Source organism: Engraulis encrasicolus, chromosome 5, assembly GCF_034702125.1.
Source record: "Engraulis encrasicolus isolate BLACKSEA-1 chromosome 5, IST_EnEncr_1.0, whole genome shotgun sequence".
In the NCBI taxonomy this organism is placed as follows: domain Eukaryota; kingdom Metazoa; phylum Chordata; class Actinopteri; order Clupeiformes; family Engraulidae; genus Engraulis; species Engraulis encrasicolus.
This window is the reverse complement of record NC_085861.1, coordinates 28,311,629-28,330,458: the sequence shown is the minus strand read 5'-3', so window position 1 is coordinate 28,330,458 and position 18,830 is coordinate 28,311,629.

The following is an 18,830-nucleotide window of genomic DNA, read 5'->3' as shown; positions in this document are numbered from 1 at the left end:
CTTCCACACTCTCGTCATCTCTCCCTACAGTATATCCCTCCTTCACTTTCTCCATCCCTTTCCCTCACAGTCTCCATCACCCCTCTCTCTCTGTCTCTCTCTCTCTCTCTGTCTCTCTCTCTCTCTCTCTCTCTCTCTCTCTCTCTGTTTAAGCTGTACGCCACCCCTCCACACCCAGCCCAAACTCCACCTCAGGCTATCTCTGGCTACTGTCTAGTTAGCCCCATCACCACCCAGGGAGGAGCTTGCCAGCCTATGTTTGACTCATCTGCCAAGTGTAGCTGTGGAGTGTGTGTGTGACCGTGTTTGTGTAGGTGTATGACTTTGTGTGTGAGAGTGTGCAAGAGAGTGTGTGCTCGAGAGTGTGTGTGTGTAAGTTCAGTATGTGTGTGTGTGTGTGTGTGTGTGTGTGTGTGTGTGTGTGTGTGTGTGTGTGTGTGTGTGTGTGTGTGTGTGTGTGTGTGTGTGTGTGTGTGTGTGTGTGTGTGTGTGTGTGTGTGTTCCCTCTGACTCAGCCTCATCTCCTGCTCCCTCTGTGTGTGTGTGTGTGTGTGTGTGTGTGTGTGTGTGTGTGTGTGTGTGTGGGTGTGTGTGTGTGTGTGTGGGTGTGTGTGTGTGTGTGTGTCTGTGTGTGTGTGTGTGTGTGTGTGTGTGTGTGTGTGAGCACGGTCGTGCGTTCGTCCGTGCGTGCGTACTCACCCTGCCTCAGCTTACTGTTTGGCTTCCTCTGTGAGTATGTGTGGGAGCGTGCAGGCGTTCGTGCGTGTAGGCGTGCGTGCGTTTGTGCGTGCGGGCGCTCCCCCGACTCATCTCATCTCCTACTTCCGCTCCAGCTCCAACTCGGGCTCCATTTCCAGCTCCAGCCTGGAGCGAGCGGGGGAGGCACGAAGGAAGGGAGAGGCACGGAAGAGAAGGGAGGAACGGCTTTTCCAGCATGACAGACAAGCCAGAGCGAGCTGGCACTGACTGGGGGGCTAGCATAGCCGGTCGAGTGAGCAAACCCACTTGCGGCGTATTGTAGCATGCATGCTAACACCAAGCCCCGCAGACGCAGGTGTGTAATTGAGCTTTCAGAGTGCACTCGTCCGGAATGCATAATGCAGTACAGCACCTGTTTTCCCCACCCACAGGGCCTTTTCGCTGTCCAGCATTGTTAGCGTCAACCTGTTGAGTGGAGTAGGGTAGCGTGGCGGACTGAGGCAACACCAGCCATGCAGCATCGTTTAAAGGTTCAATTTAAAGGTGAAATTTGATATTTTCATGAAAGTTTACTAAGTAATTAACTAATATTTTCTAGTATGGCCCAAGTAATGTACAGTAATTTTTGCAGCTAAAAATGGCTATTTCTGGAAATTCAAAATGGCGGACCATGGAGAAGATCCCCCTTTTCATGTATGAAAAATGTAATTTTTCCAGTCATAATGAATACGTAGAATTTGATGGTGGTGGTAAATAATCATGAAAAAGGTAACCTTATTGAATGGGTAGCATGCATTCTGGAAATAAACAACTAAAAATCTCACACAGCATCGTTTAAGCAGGAAGGGTGAGCAGACGAAGATGGGGACTTTTTAGAGTCGGAGGGAGAATGTAAACAAGAAATGCATGCACTCAGAGAGTGCAAACCTCCGCCAAGGAAGTTTTTTTTGATAGAACATTTGACTTGATTATTCAAAGTCTTTCTGCCTTATTTTTGTGGAGTTAGAAACTCGAATGTCAAAATTCACCCTATCCCAAAATGTTGAAGAATCTTTAAAAAGGTCCTGGTTCTGGATCGTGATCCGGATCACCATCAAAATGTATTCACTTCTTCCTTGCGTCATTTCCAACAACTCCACAAAGTTTCATCCAAATCCGTTCATAACTTGTTGAGTCATCCTACTGACAGACAGACAAACTGACAGACAGACAAACAAATGCGGCCGAAAACATAACCTCCGAGGCGGAGGTAACTACAAGTATGTTGCTGTGTTGCATTGTGTTAACATATTGTTGTTGATGTAAACTCAGTACTTTAATCCATCCATTTTAACACATAGCCTACTTTATTAATCAAAGCAGACGCCCTGTGCACAACCACTGCAGGTGATGGTGATGTGCAGTCAAAGTAATCCAAGTAAAAGGGGGATAAATTACCTCATACTGGTCTTATGTCTTATGCTGGTCAGATGAACAATTAATTCAATAAAACATTCAACAATTCATTCAACACCACATTCTACTGTGTCCTGGCACTGGCTGTTGGGCCTGTCAAGAGAACCGCGAGTGGTGGTGCTTTTCACTGTCAGTCCCTGCCTTTCAGTCAGAGAGAGGTGCTCGCTCACACTCTCTCTGTCTCTCTCTCCTTCTTTCCATGTTTCTTTCTCTGTATCTCTCTCTTTCTCTTTCTATCTCTCTTGCTTTCTCTCTTCGTGTTAGTCACGACTATTTCCTTCACACACACTCCTGCAAAGAGAGGTGCTCACTACTCTCAAAATACCTCCACACCTCCGTGAGCAGGCTGCCAGAGGCCCCATTCTCTCTCTCTCTCTCTCTCTCTCTCTCTCTCTCTCTCTCTCTCTCTCTCTCTCTCTCTCTCTCTCTCTCTCTCTCTCTCTCTCTCTCTCTTCATGCTTATGCCTCTGCCTGACTGTCCCTTTCAGCTTTCATCACTCTTTCGCTCCGTCTCTCTGTGTATGCTTCTGTCTGCTATGCTTCTCTCTGTCTGTATCTCTATCTGTGTCTCTCTCTGTCTCCGTCTTCGTCTCTCTCTCTCTGTCTCTCTCTCCAGTGGTCAAACACCTGAGCAAACACCTCTCTGTGTGTGTCTCTGTGCATGCTTCTGTCTCTGTCTCTGTCTCTGTCTCTGTCCATGTTTCTTTCTCTCTCTCTCTCTCTCTCTCTCTCTCTCTCTCTCTCTCTCTCTCTCTCTCTCTCTCTCCCTCTCTCTCTGAGTGCTGCCATGCTATCAAACACCTGAGAGCAGGCAGGCAGATGGGCAGGCAGGCAAGCAAGCATGGCATCCTCAGCACCGAAAACCTCATCATGATGCAGACCAGACTAACAGTATTAGACAACACAAGCACATGAATGGTTACAAAATGGACTATGGTGCGAATAGTCTGGAAAAGCATATAGTGCTATACATTTAAATAAGCACATGCGGTAGGCCTATCTAATTCTGTTTTGATTTCTATTTGTCTTCTTATAGGATTATATGAGATTAGCACTATAGAAAAAATGGATGTCATCCATATGTCTATTATTCAGAAACTTACTTTGCAGACTGAAGAGGAGCATCTAAGCTTTCAAATGGCAACCTACTTGCCCTAATTCACTACCACGGCATCTATACAGACACACATAAAAATGTGTATGCAAAAAAGTTTTAGACGGTTTTTCCACGGGTTCATCACTTATTTATCTGAGAAGCTGACAAGCCCCCCCTGACCTGTGCAAGCGCACACTCACACATGCTCACACATGCATGCGCGCAGGCACAAACACACATATACACACAAACACACACGCACGCACGCACACACGCACGCACGCACTCAGGCGCTCACATCCACAGTATCACTCTCGGCAACTTTCACATTTACGCACTTCACACTCCTTTTCCGAACCGTGAGTGCTGTGCTGTGTTGTGCCTACTCACTTTTTCTTGTTTGTTTCCTTCCTGATGTAGTAGATATGTATGTCATGTTTACTATCACTCTGTGTAATGGATATTTGTTAATGGTTGATTAGAAGGACCACAGAAAGAATAGCTAATGCTAAAAGCAAAAGCTAATGTGGATCTAATACAAACAAACAAACAAACAAACTTGCACATGGCTGTAACCTTGAGATTCCTCCACCTTCGAGCCGCCATTCACCCCCTTGTCGAACACCGTGACTGGCCACCCACCCAACCATCCTGACAAGACCACCATTCACCTGACCCCCCTGTCACGCCCAGGGCCAGATTAACGCACAGGCTAGATATGGCTGCAGCCTAGGGGCCCCCAACTGCCAGGGGCCCCCTGATTGGCCAAAAGTGAAAAATTTGCAGAAATATGACAAGATTCAATTTTGAAAAGCTCACCTGTTGTGTTAAGTACAGTTGGTAGGCAAGTTATCTTTAATTCCTAGCTCGTAATTATGACATTGTCTATGTAAATTTGTCACGAAATTTGCCTTCTGGAGGGGCCCACAACAACCTGCAGCCTAGGAGCCCCAGGCCACCTTAATCCGGCCCTGGTCACGCCTACAGTATACACCTGCTCAGCTACCACCTCAGACTTACACTGCTCTGCTGTTGCTGGGTTGCTGCTGCTGTGTGTGTGTGTGTGTGTGTGCGCGTGTGTGTGTGCGTGTGTGTGCATGTGCGTGTGTGTGTGTGTGCATGTGTCTGTGTATGTGTGTGTGTGTATGAGAGAGCAAGAGAGAGAGAGAGAGAGAGAGAGAGAGAGAGAGAGAGAGAGAGAGAAATAAAGGGGCACAGATAGACACAGTGAGAGAGATATACTGTATATACACTATATCGAGAAAATGGTGGCGACAAAGACAAATATAGGGCAGAGAAAAAGAGCTGTCCACTGCCACCCTTGTGCCCTGTGCTAGGGAAGCAAAAAAAAAGGTGAACTGACAAAATTATTGATCATGTCATCGCTCTGTCCTTCCCCCCCAGCTGCACTCCCCTGCCTCCTCAATGCCAGGTCTCTCCTCTTTGCCCCCGTTGGGCTATGCTTTATGCCCCCTTGGGTCATGGTACACAGTAACAAAAATGCAGTGTTGATTCAACATTTGGCTGTCAATTCAACACTTAAAAGTGCACCATGTAACGTGTTTAGAAGTTTATTTCCAGAATTCATGCTGCCCATTCACAAATGTTACTTAGGCTACTTGTGTTACATACTTACTACCACCATCACATTCTAAGTATTCATTATGACTGGGAAAATTACACTTTTCCTACATGAAGTGGGGGCATTTTTAGCTGCAAAACTCACCATATACTTTGGTCATACTAGTAAATAGTATAGTAACATCATATGTTAAATATTCATGACAAGATCAAATTTGGCAGCACAGTTTCAATAAGCAGCTACCTAGTCTGGCCACCATCCTACTACACAGTGCACTTTTAAAGAGCACTCTGTGCCCAAATGCACGCTAGAGGATGTTAAATCAGTTCTCATTTTTTACTGTGTGAAAGTCTGTTGTTTGCAGTGGAAGGCTACTGCCTGCTAGACCATGTCACAGTCACAACACAGCCCTCCCACATGCTCTCCCACACACACAACCATTTCTTGCTTGCAGCTCACTTGACCCATGCCTTGTACACCCCACGACATTGTACTTAATGCACAAAAAAGCACTTTGGCACAGTGGTACAACTTAATCCACAGGGGCCTCTACTCCTTGGACAAAATAACGTCTTTGTAACATGCAGTGCTTTTTTGCACTGGTCTATGCGGCTAGTGGTTTTTTTCTGGATGAGGGGTCTGCACACTTGAAATCCTTTTTGCTGTTTTATTATTGTCTCATAGCTGGCCAGCAATGAAATAATAACAAAAGAGCAAAAAGGATTTCAAGTGTGCAGACTCCTCACTCTGAAAGCTCAGTCTTTGTACCTGCACCTTTATGCACAATCTTCACCTTCAACTAGTGGTTTTTCTGAGACACTAGCCAGTCAACCTTTCTACTATCCACAGTTGTGTGGTCAGTATTCTTTCTTTACCGTGATAAATCTAAGCTCTGATGAAGTGCTATAGGGAGGGAGATCAATGCTATGAACATAGGGAAAATATTTTAGATAAATAGAACCTGAGTATGATCTTTCTTGAACTTCAATATAACCAACTGATATACAAGAGGAAATAATAGGATAAACTGTGATTTGTCATATATTTGTCACACAGCTCAGTTTTAGTCATTTTTGGATGTTTGGGAGGTGCCCATCAAACCCTGATGCAGTGTAATACTTCCCTTGGAATAACACTGTAGAGGGCTTGATACACATGCAAACTGTGGCACACTGCATTCAGAGACATACTTGTTTATTTAAATGATATTTGTCTAATTCAAATGATTTTGTTTAAAACAACTACAAACACCGGCATCATCCACAGTGTCATTGTGCGTGTGAGTTGCAATGCAAATGGATTTTTAGTACACAGTGCCACTGGCTTTGGAGAAAAACAAATGTCACTATGCCTGCTATACGTAACCAGTGTGCTGGTGCCGGCCAAAAAGAAACTGCCAGATTCAAAAAGTGCCCCGCAATAGTGTCAAAGCCAGCGTGATAAGGCCCCAAGGTCCCTCTGTGTTTTGGAGCATGCAACATGCTCACTCACTTGGAGGCTGGCTTCACTGTTTGTGAGCTAGAATAAGGCTGCTATCCCTTGAGGCATGAAAGCTGGACCTAGCACCCCTAAACAGGCTTTGTTCCTCTCCGTCAGTGTCCAGCTTTCCTATTTGTGATTATAAAGCCACTGGCTTTGATCAGTCAAGCTGATTGGCTTAGGCACTTCCAACAGTCGGCTGTAATCCCCTTGATGTCTTTCTAAAAGAGGGCAATAAATCCAGACATGGTGTCCATCTCCATATTAGTTTAAGAGGTTATCTGATTAAGATTAGTTGATTGTGACGTGAGTCAAAGAAGAGAATGAAAATAAATAAATGAACTTAAATCTCTGCATGAGGGCTGTCAAGACAACTTACTGCCTTTGTAAAAGCTAAGTAGCTCTTTAGTTAAGTCACCGGGTGGTATCTAAGCCTACATTAATGTGTTTTGACATGGTTATAAATAGAGAGTAGGATATATGAATGTATTTTATATTCCTTTTATTTTTACATTTTGTTCTTCTGGCAAAACATAGCAGGGCATCTTATTATGCATTTAATATCATTGTCCTGGTTTCAGTGTATAAATTATACTCTGTGGTTGGGAATGTGTTATAATGTAAATTAAGAACTCCAAACACTTGAAATACAGTAGGACCTGGGCAGAACAGGTCTTGGCAGTGGTTAATGGTTATTGGATTCTTGTAAGGAGTGGGAGTCTTTCTTTCCTCACAGCAGTCAATATCTGCACAGTAAAAACAAGTACAGTCTTAATTCTTGTTATTTAGTTTAACCTCATATTTAACTGCAAATGGAGACTGGTCAAATGAAATTTCAAACCTTTGTGCTAACCCTTGATACATAGAAGTACTCATTGACTTTCGCTTTGACTTGGAATTCTCTCTCAGACCAAATACATTCTAGAATATGTTGAATTGACTCTCTAAGTGTTGAATGAACACAGAATTGTTAGCGTGTATAAAAACTATATCAGAGGAAACCAATGATACAGAATAGGGGGGATAACGTAGGCCTACGATGGCCAGTGGTGGGACTAGACCCGGAAACTGGAAGAAAATCGCCAATAGGCCTACCCATTCATCTCTATGGCTGACCCTTTATTAGAGAGCCATTGAAATTGTTTAAATGACCAAGGAGCACTGCTAGTTGACTTGATTGACAGTTAGAATTCTTTAGAAATCTTTTCTTTCTTTGGACGGACTGTCAAACGCAACTGCGGTCCTATCAGCGGTCGCTCTCAGCGTTGCTAAGAAATGAATGCAGACATTTAGTGCGGAAGAAATCTCGCAGATCAATCGCTGATGCTTCAAAACGGTTGAATGGAATACAATTCCCAACCTATGGGCCGGGGTCCACTGGTGGGCCCTGAAGGTATTCCAAGTGGGCCTTGAAATCATTTTCCAAAAATAATAATCATATTTTGGTGTGTGTTGTTGTTGATTTATTTGAGTTTTATTCTTAATTGGGTCAGAGGTGGGCCCCAAACATTTTTGACAATTTCGAGTGGGCCCCAAGTTGAAAAAGGTTGGGAACCCCTGCAATAGAAGAACGCGCTCCATACATGTACGTCAGTGGAGGAAACTCACCTCCGGCTGGCTGTGCAAGGTCAAGGTGAGGAGGGGCAAACAGGCGTTTTAATCCAATTTAATCTCTCGCTCTTGTGGCTGCTTAATCAGTCTTGAGTGCTGGTCAAGCTAGTCAAGCTTTGTACGGCTGCACCAGGGACATCCAGACGTCAATTTTGCTGCTTTGTGAAGTAATGACAAAAAGGGGCTAGACTAGAGGAAACAGAAGACCGGCTTCATTTGAATAAATATGTCTGCGAAAATGTGATCCACAGACACCACGCCACGCAGCTGTTTTGTTATGTTTACATAATCAGACCAGCTATGAACTCAGCAACACTTGCATCTAATCACTACCATTACATTGGATTCTTACTGATAATCTCAAACTATGTGCACTCAATTCACTTTTAGGCCTACTTCAGCAGTGTAGGGAATATATCACACTCAGTTTCTTCTTTTTTTTCATTCAGCCACTGCAGGGACCAGACAGACATTTTGTCTACAAGAGCCTTATATCAGCATGGGTGAAAGGTGTTACAGACCTTAAGGGCCCAAGCACTGACAGTACCCCTTGAGGGGGCCCAAAATTCAAATCTTTCATGGGCCCCAAAATTTGACATGGGTATATCAGTGTCCAGAAACGTCTGTTTTAGAGCCTTCATCAGTGTCCTGTATCCAACACGTCTGTCTGGCTCTGCCATAGCTGCAGAGTAAAGGGGAAAAAAGAAGAATATACTGTGACTTGCCTTCCAGACATCATGATCACAGGAGCTGCAGGAGGTAACAGGGGAGACTGTGTGTGTGTGTGTGTGTGTGTGTGTGTGTGTGTGTGTGTGTGTGTGTGTGTGTGTGTGTGTGTGTGTGTGTGTGTGTGTGTGTGTGTGTGTGTGTGTGTGTGTGTGTGTGTGTGTGTGCCAGTGCTTTACACTAACTTTTTCGCTTACCAGCCATTTTGGCTAGTGGTTTTCCTGACTCACTAGCCATTGGGCCTTTTCACTAGCCATAATTTTCTTAACCATCATAGCAGCTTTAATGAATTATATAATAGGCTGTAATAATGTAATGTAGGATAATATAACATAATATAAAATAAAATAATAGGCTATGATATAATATAATATATAATATAATATAATATAATGTAATATAATAACTAGAATTGTTGTTAACCCTCTACTGCATGAATTATTATTTTTACATTGTAAAAAATGTTTCAGTGCTTTTTTAGTGTTAAAATGAGTTAAATAATTGATTTCCAAAACATTTTTTAAATTTTTATTTTAAATTAAGTTTTTAGTTAATGGTTGCCATATGGCAACTTCATGCAGTCGTGGAATCTTGTGTAAAATCAGGTTTTTCCTTAAAAAGAGAATTTTCCCTTCATAAATCTTCAATATATTACTTTCCAAATGTTAAAACTCATTAAATGACATAAATAAAAATGTATATTTTTAGTATTTAGTGAAAATATTTTCTGTAAAATAGCAAAATATGGTCTACAAGACGGCCCATAGACATGTACACACATTTACATAAAAGCTTCCGAAAAGGTTGTTTACACTTATTTGCAGACATTTGCAATGCATTTTCACATTAAGCATGTCTAAAATTACAAATATAAGTTCAAATGATTAATTTGGCACCAAAATTATAAGAAATATCTGTAAAAATAGCCTCATACTAATCTAATTCTAAGTCATTCCAATGGGATTGATTGGGGTGAATGGCCAACAATGTTGTTCCATAACTGCATGAAGTTGCCATATGGCAACCATAACATTTTACCTTTTTCCAAAAAAACCTTTGCATCTAAAGTTGTTTTAATGATGAAAAATAACAGTTTACATATTCCAGATAGTGTTTGTATTTTTTTTATAACAATATTTTGGGCTGAAATCAGAGTAATACCTTGGTTTATGGAGGCCTCGAGCGATGACCTCCACACACAAAAGTAGGTGATGAAAAAGGGCTTCCAGTGTTTATTTCTTAATCATGTGACCTGAAAAGTTTTTTTGGTTTCAAAGTAAAAGGCTGTCTTATCACAAATAAGTATAAATAAACAGGTTATAGTGCACCCTCTATTAGAAAAACTGGAAAAAGTTTACGGTTGCCATATGGCAACCCCATGCAGTAGAGGGTTAACTGGTCCAATGTCCATGCATGCATGCATGCTATAAGAACAGATTAACTTATCTGAGGAATGGCATAGCCGTGCAGAAACACCAAGCACAGTGTTGTGGAAGGGCACAAATGTAAGCTACATGAGAGCAAAATATTTCCGTCTTTGATCTGAAGGGCACTTTCGATGCGCAAAGTAGATAGTGCTAAGTCATTGCCAAGCTTCGCATGTCCTCAGTCATGGATGTGGAATAACACCTCTTCTGGAATATTTTCTCATAAAAATAGGCTATCTACTAGAAGGCACACACATATGCGGCCGGTAACTACAGAAGGAGCTACGACTTCCTTTCATTCCGTTTAATATTGAGTTGTTTAAAATATAAACGGACGCAAATAGAGGTGCTTAACTCGAATCTTTGAGGCGTCCGGATTGATTGGATCATTCCAAGGAGGGTATCCGGATTAGACGGATCAATCGGATCACACGGATCACTTATTTAAAATAAATAAAAATAAATAAAAATAATGTATTTACTTAAAACGTTTCTGCCGTTAAGTAGCTATGCGCCTCGCCTTTGTTGTTCCATTTATCAATTCACGTTGATAAATCAAAGAGTAAGACAGTTTGATCAACAAAACTCACTTTATGAATGTCACAGTCCCTAAACTCATGCTGAGATCCGACCCACCTGGGTCTCTCCTCACTAAACATGCACCCACAACTCGAACAGCCTTTGGCAGCAGTGAAACGGCATGTTCCTTATTTTGCAATAAATAATGTGTGTGTTTGTATTTAAGAAGACTAAAAGTCAAATATTTGGGAGCAGAAGTCTAGTTGAGCAGGGACAGTCAGGAGGCGAGCAGCAGATGACCACTCGCTTCCGCTGCCGAGTTGCCTTGCGACTCGCACACTCGTGGCAAAAACGAAACTTAAGCGTTGATCTGATCCGTAGGGGATTCGCTGCAACCAAAAACTCATTCAGGATTCGTCTCATCGTGTCGCCGAGGGCGCCGCTGCTGAGTGACTCGGACGAGGGGAGTGACAGCAGTGGCTTTAAAGACTGTACGCTGTAACGCAGTGAGTGATAGTAGAGTCACGTCTGTAGACTATAATTTCCCTAAGAGTAGCCTACAGACTGAGATGTTAAAGCGTTGGCAGAGCACTGTTAACATTTAGAAATGTAGACCTCAACAGAGTCAGAAGCACACACATAGGGAGCGGGGATCCGCGACTCAATTGGCCACAACAGGCTGGACGGATCAAACAGGCTCGATGAATGACGAGGCGGGAGTTGGTTCAGTTTTACTCAGTGAGTGTTCGTGACTGAACAGCATACTGGGGAGATTAGAGAATGGCTGTTGTAGTCAACTAAAGAGGATATTCCGGTTTCACAATTTCTCGCGCTGTAACTGCCATTTTGTTGACATATTAATGAAATGCCGTCTGACCCGCCTTTGGCGGCTCAATGCACGACAGCCATCCGGTCTGTTCGGATGAGGTCTTGAACCGGCTCTCCAACCGGATACTCCGGGTTTTAGATCAGCGCTAGACGCAAAGCAAGATGGGCACATGCGAAGGGACATGGGACATGATTTTGTACTGTCTGGAAGGCTACTACTGCGCGTTGTTTAAGCCCCGTTTGACAGTCGGGAACAACGGCACAAGAAACATGGAGGAATATTAAGGTATGAAGACATACAGGCAAATCAGAAAATGATTTAAACCGAACATTATTAATGCCGCATGTGTCCTTGTCTTATCACTGCGCTAATTAGTCTCAAGACTTTCTCAAGACTGAGGTGTTCTCCTCTCGCCTTGGTCATTTTAATGTCCACTACTACTATGCATTGTACTAATGACAGATCCCAAAACAGGTCAGTTGAGATGAACTTCGCTACTTTATTTTCACGTGAAGGTTTTCAGTGACATTTCCAAACGCGCGCTGATGTGCCGGTAGCTCGCTGCTGCCACTCATATTCGCAAGACTAGCTCTATCAGATTCCTCTCCTGCGTGAGACACAGGTGACACGTGACACAGGTGCTTCATGGGTATTGTAGGCTCGCGAAATCGCATTGCATTGCGCTTGTAGCAAAGACGGTTCGAGGGAAAAAACTACAAAATGCGGTGCCTCATCATTTAGAATAGTGACGGACCCGCCAGAATGGCTAGTGAACCTTCGGTATCTACTAGCCAACGCCGACTTTCACCCGCATTTGGCTACCTGGCGTGTGTTAGTGTTGAGCCCTGGTGTGTGCCTGTCTGTATATCAGTGTGTGCATTTGGGTGTGCATGCACACATGTAAGTATAGAGATACCTAAAAAAAACATACAGGGATGGCTACAGCACAGTTCATGATGGGGCCATTGGGAGGGAAAAGGAGGAGAAGAGAGAAAGAAAGGAGGACCGGGGGAAGAGGGTGGAGGAGAGGGACACAGAAGAAGAGGGATGTCAACAACGTCTATAAAAAAACTGGTAACATTATAAAGACTTAATAAATAATTAACTATTGATGAACAAAACATTAACAAATGTTTGTAAATGACTAGGAAATGTTAACAAATGTTTGTAAATGACTAAGAAATGTTATGTTAACATCTTATATTTATCAAACATTTACAAATTGCTTGTAAATGAATAAAATACTCTGTTATAAGGTATGTAAAATCTTGTATATATTATTTGTAGATATTTTATAAAGCATTAATTAAACTTAGTTAATGATAAAAACATTTGTTAATGTTTCGTTCATCATTAGTAAATTATTTATTAAGTCTTCACTAAGCAGACATTATTATAAAGTGTAACCAAAAAAACTCTTGGCCTGTCCTTGACCGATGCAGTCAGCATCCACTGGGCACTGGTGTACTGTATAACCCCCGTGTGGAGTAATGCGCTCTGTCCTCATTAATAGTGCAGTGAAATTGACTGTGAAGCCTTAGGGGGCCACATGCCACATACATGTGTACACTACACAGCAAGGCAGGCAGTGTGGAGCGTGGCTGACTAGGCGTGATGAAGTCACGCGGAACAAGTAACTAGCTGTAGCCCTACAGGCATTTCCTGTCGCTGGTCAGAGGACCTCGACGACGCAATGCAGGGAGCTAGTGCGGCTGAGCTTGTGATTGTTTTGCATTGTGATTGTTGTGTGTGTGTGTGTGTGTGTGTGTGTGTGTGTGTGTGTGTGTGTGTGTGTGTGTGTGTGTGTGTGTGTGTGTGTGTGTATGTGTTTGTGTGCGTGCAACTGTGTAATGCGTATATAATGTGTGTATGACACACACACACACACACACACACACACACACACACACACACACACACACACACACACACACACACACACACACACACACACACACAGGGAAGCCGACAGACGGGGACAAAGGGGTCAAATGTCCCGCGCCCAGGGAGAGAGGGGGCCCAGAAACGGGTCCCCATTACATTATATGTATCACACACACACACACACACACACACACACACACACACACACACACACACACACACACACACACACACACACACACACACACACACACACACAGTCCCGTACAAACACCCCTATCACCTCAATCATCTCCCTTTCCTTCATGTTCTCTCGCCTCCTCTACCCTCTTACTCTCCTTGTCCTCCTCCTCTACCCTCTTGCCCTCCTCTCCTCCTCTACCTAGTTGTCCCCTTCTCCTATACTCAGTTACCCTCCTCTCCTCATTTACCCTATTGCCCTCCTCTCCTCCTCCACCCGGTTACCCTCCTCTCCTCCTCCACCGGTTACCCTCCTCTCCTCCACCCTGCTGGCCTCCTCTCCTCCACCTGGTTACCCTCCTCTCCTCCTCTACCCTGTTGCCCCCCTCTCCTCCTCTACCCTGTTGCCCTCTCTCCTCCTCCCTGTTACCCTCCTCTCCTCCACCCTGTTGCCCCCTCTCCTCATTTACCCAGTTGCCCTCTCTCCTCCTCCCTGTTACCCTCCTCTCCTCCTCCACCCAGTTGCCCTCCTTCCCTCCTCCACCCTGTTGCCCTCCTCTCCTCCTCCACCCGGTTACCCTCCTCTCCTCCTCCACCCAGTTGCCCTCCTCTCCTCCTCCACCCGGTTACCCTCCTCTCCTCCTCCACCCTGTTGCCCTCCTCTCCTCCTCCACCCTGTTGCCCTTCTGTCTTTCTCCCCTACCCTCTTACTGTCCTCCCCTCTCCCTCTTCTCTGCCTCTCGTCCTCCCACCCTAACCTTTTAATCTCCTCGTTCCGTGTCCTTCCCCTGTCCTCACCTCCCCTTTTCCTGCCTCAGCCTCTTACTCACTCTCCTCTCCTCTCCTCTCCTCTCCTCTCCACTCATCTCCTCTCCTCTACTGCAATCCTCTCCCCTCCTCTCTTCCTCAACCCCTCTCCTCTCCTCTCCTCTCCTCTCCTCCTCCCCTCTCACTCTCCTCTCTGTCTCCTTGCCTCTCCTCTCCTCTCCTCTTCTCCCCTCTCCTCTCCTCTCCTCTCCTCTCCTCTCCTCTCCTCCTTCTATCTCTCCTCTCCTCTCCACTCATCTCCTCTCCTCTCCTTCCCTCTCCTCTCCTCTGCTCTCCTCTCCTCTCTGTCTCCTTGCCTCTTCTTCTTCTCTCCTCTCCCATCCTCTCCTCTCCTATGTCTTAGTCTCCTCTCCTCTCCTCTCCTCCTCCCCTCTCCTCTTCCCCTCTCACTCTTCTCTCTGTCTCCTTGCCTCTCCTCTCCTCTCCCATCCTCTCCTCTCCTATGTCTTAGTCTCCTCTAATCTGCTCTCCTCTCCTCTCCTCTCCTCTCCTCTCCTCTCCTCTCCTCTCCTCTTCTCCCCTCCCCTCTCCTCTCCTCATCTCTCCTCTCCCCCTCCCCTCTCCTCTCCTCTCTGTCTCCTTGCCTCTTCTTCTTCTCTCCCTCTCCTTCATTTCCTCTGGCCTCTTATTCTCCATCTTCTCCATCTTTTCTGCCTCAGCCTCTTGCGTTCCTTTCCGTTCCCTTCCCTTATCACAGAGGTTTTCAAAATGGGGGCCGGGGACCCCTGGGGGGCCACCAGGGGGGCCGTGGCAGGTTAGCAGGAAAAATATAGCAAAATGAAATGAATAATTTTATAAATTGAATAGCCTAAGAAGCCAACGCAAACACAACACAACACAAAAATAAGCTAAACAATTTTCTTTACAATGTAGGCTATTATGCATTCTGTAGTAGGCCTACTTATATGGGTTTAGGAATGCACCAACTTTGAGTTGTGAAATTGGGTGCGCAGAAAAAATAATGTGTCACAGCCCATGGCAGGGGGGGCTTGGCTGGAATCTACAGGTATCTGGGGGGCCTTGTCATGGTAAAGTCCCCTACACACTTCATCTCCTCTCCTCCACTACTCTCTTCTTCTCGTCTCCTACCCACTTAATCTCCTCTCCTCTCCTCCTCTACGTTCTTCTTATACTCTTCTTCCCCTATCCTATCCCCTACTCCAATTCAAGCACATGCACAATCACAGAAGCATAATACACATGTAAACATTCAAGACACACAAACACGCACACGCACACGAGCACGCACGCAGGCACGCACACGCACGCACACACACACACACACACACACAGACACACACACACACACACACACACACAGACACACACACACACACCATCCACCATTCCCTGGACTCTGGACCACTGACACGGGAGCAGCAAAACAGGTTAGCTACACACACAGTCTAGTCAGTAAACATACCTCCTTGAATTGTTTACCTCCTTTCCTTTCACGGCGTAGCTTAAAAAAACAATGCAACGACAGGCAAACAAGTCTGTTTTCATATTTGTGTGAGTGCCTCTGTGGTTTACCCTCCGAGAGAAACTGGCTCCTGCGTCTCAGTTATCTGAGAATGTATGAGTGCACTGCTGCTGCTGCTGCTGCTACTGCACTTGCTTATAAAGGCATTAAGGCTTGAAGACCTGATTCAGTTTAGCCGCCACACTTTTATGTAAGTGTAACTTAAAGGGTGCACTGGAAAAAAAACCCCATAAAAACAATAGCAACATAATGAGGTGTTTGTTTACTCGCTACCGAGCATTTTCACCCTAAATACAGCGATTATGGAAAATGTATTCTCCTCACTGACTTTGTTCAAATGAAGTTCAGAAGTAACTTCATTTCTGGCTCACCAGCTCCCCCTGTGGGATGCAATGGAAACCGATTTTGCACAGACAGCAAACGCAAGCCTTCTCTCATTTTCATCCAACCTGCAGACTATCGGCCTACAGTGCACTCTGGAGAGAACAATTAATGTAAGTGAAGAAGCTAATTTGACTTCGAACATTCTCTGTATCTCACTTGACCTAAAATGAATACATACTCGTTTCCCTTCATTGGTTTTTAACAGTTGTTGTTCGTTGGTGATCATGATGATATGTTTGATTATGTGTTTTTTTCTCCCCAAATACTGTGCATTGCATGCAATGTGCAGATTTACAGAGCATGAATCTTTAAGGTAAGCAGCCTTTAACCCGCCTTGTAAGGTGTTCGTGTTTTGGTTACATAGAGGGTGTTCGGGGTCAATTTGACCCGTGCATATAGAAAAATAATGAAAAAAAGGAAAAAATCATAGCTCATATTCACCCTCATGTTCCCCTCACCCTGCCTGTGAATTTCTGTTTATTTATTTTTTTGAGATACAGAGAGAGAAAGATAAGGAGACAGTAAGTAAACTAAATCCAAGCTCTCGGATTGAACCTAGTGTTCTTATCGCGCAAGGTTGAGACATTGATGCACAACTGCAGGACCGAACAATATCGGCACTCGTTTTTCCACATACTTCACCCTCTGCCTTGTCTACTCAACATGTGATCACTGTCGTATCTGAGAGTTTAGAAAATATTGATGTATAAGCCCCCAAAAGTGATACGGGTCAAAATAACCCGGTAATACCTCCTGTGTAATAGAAATGTGCAGGGGGGGTTAGTGAGGGGGGGTCAGATTCATGTTCCTCACGGAAAATGAGCCAAAGCCAGTGAATTTCAGTGTGAAAGAGTAATAACTGATAGACCTACTATTTTTCTCCAGCTAAAAACTGAAAATGGGTCAAAATGACCCGAACACCTTACAAGGGTTAAACACCTGAAGATATACAGTAGACATTATTACTAACATCAAGGTCTTCCGTAATTCATAACTCAGGTTACCTTTCTTACGGCAGCTTTTCAGCAGAGGTAATGCCAGAAGAGTAAGAAGAAGGATGACCACTTGCTTGCTGACTCTACTTTCTCTTCCACTGAAAGGAATAAGTAAGGGTTAACGTTCGGCGAGAAGGTCGCTACCGTGGAATATCAGCACGACAGAGAGAATCTTTAGACCCCGACGCGGAGCGGAGCGGAAGTTCTCTCTGAAGTGCTGCTATTCCACAAAGCGACCGACTCGCCGAACGTTAACCCGCTTATTATATGGATATACTTAAATGATTCACACATGGCGGGGACATTTCTTTATTTAATGTTAAGTTTATTATAATTTTTCATGTCAAAAGATTGTTGCTGCGCAAAACAAAACAGTGCCGTTGTGGAACACCGCTAGGCGACAGGTAGCCAGGACAACAGGTGTTGTCTATCACAGCAGCTGATTAGAATCTTGTTGAAAAGTCGCTTTAGCAGTGAAAAGTCTTGTTGCCATTGACAGCGGTCTGATATAGACCAACCCGTCCGTTATCTCAAATATCAGACGTGCGAATGTTGGGGAGCCCCATTGAAATGAATGGAGCATTCGACCGATGACGTCACACCATATAATAATAAATGATAACTAGACGCACTCAGAGAGCGCAGACCTCTGCAAAGGAAGCTGCTTGAGAGAACATTTGACTATGTTACACCCTAAGTCATTCTGCCTTCTTTTTGTGGAGTTCCCCCAATTCAAATTCTGGTCACTAGGGGCGTCTAGATTTATAGGCCAGCAACAGTAAAGAATCTTTAAAAAGGTCCTGGTCCAGTTCGGGCTCTGGATCACCACCAACATTTAATCACTTGTTCTTTGGGTGGGTCATTACTAACGACTCCACAAAGTTTTAGTCAAATCCGTTTGCAAGTTTTTGAGTTATCCTGCTGACAGACAGACAGACAGACAAACAGACAAACAAACGCGACCGAAAACATGACCTCCTTGGCAGAGGTAATGATGACCATCATCACCACTCCACTTCGTAGCACATGCAGCGCAGCCTTCACCTCATCCTCCCTCCCTCACTCACTCACCACAGTCAGACATGGCATCTCTACAGCCCCGCCAGTCAAGGTCTGCCTAATGGGTTTATACACTTACTGCTCCAACAAAGGTTAGGCAACAGCTGGGCTGGACTGGGCTGAAAAACCAGGCCGGGCATTTATAGCCAAGACCGGTCCACCCAGCATTGACAGACAACAAAGCCTCTGACCAAATGTTTGTAATCTAATATGAGCTATTTCGACCCTAACAGCCATGGTGGCTCAGCCTGGGAACTCCCATACTGCCTTTAGTTCTACACAATCATTTCGATCTGAAAGACAATCTCACTTGTGATTAGGTCTGGTGTTAACCAGGCAACTGGTGGCTCAGGATGGCGAGAAAAGGCATTAGCACAAGGGTAGTGCATCCAGTAGTGTTGGTCAATATTGGGTTAGTATTAATATCTGAATGTCGTGAAGAGGTCTGCTGCAGTGACACACAGGATACCACTGAGGTGATTGTAGTCTCCCAATCCGACGAACTGCTTTTGTTCAGTCAGCCTTCTCCTTCAGGGCAACCAAAACATGGAATAGTCTACCCAGTAACCTAAAAAGTATTACTGATTATCAGGC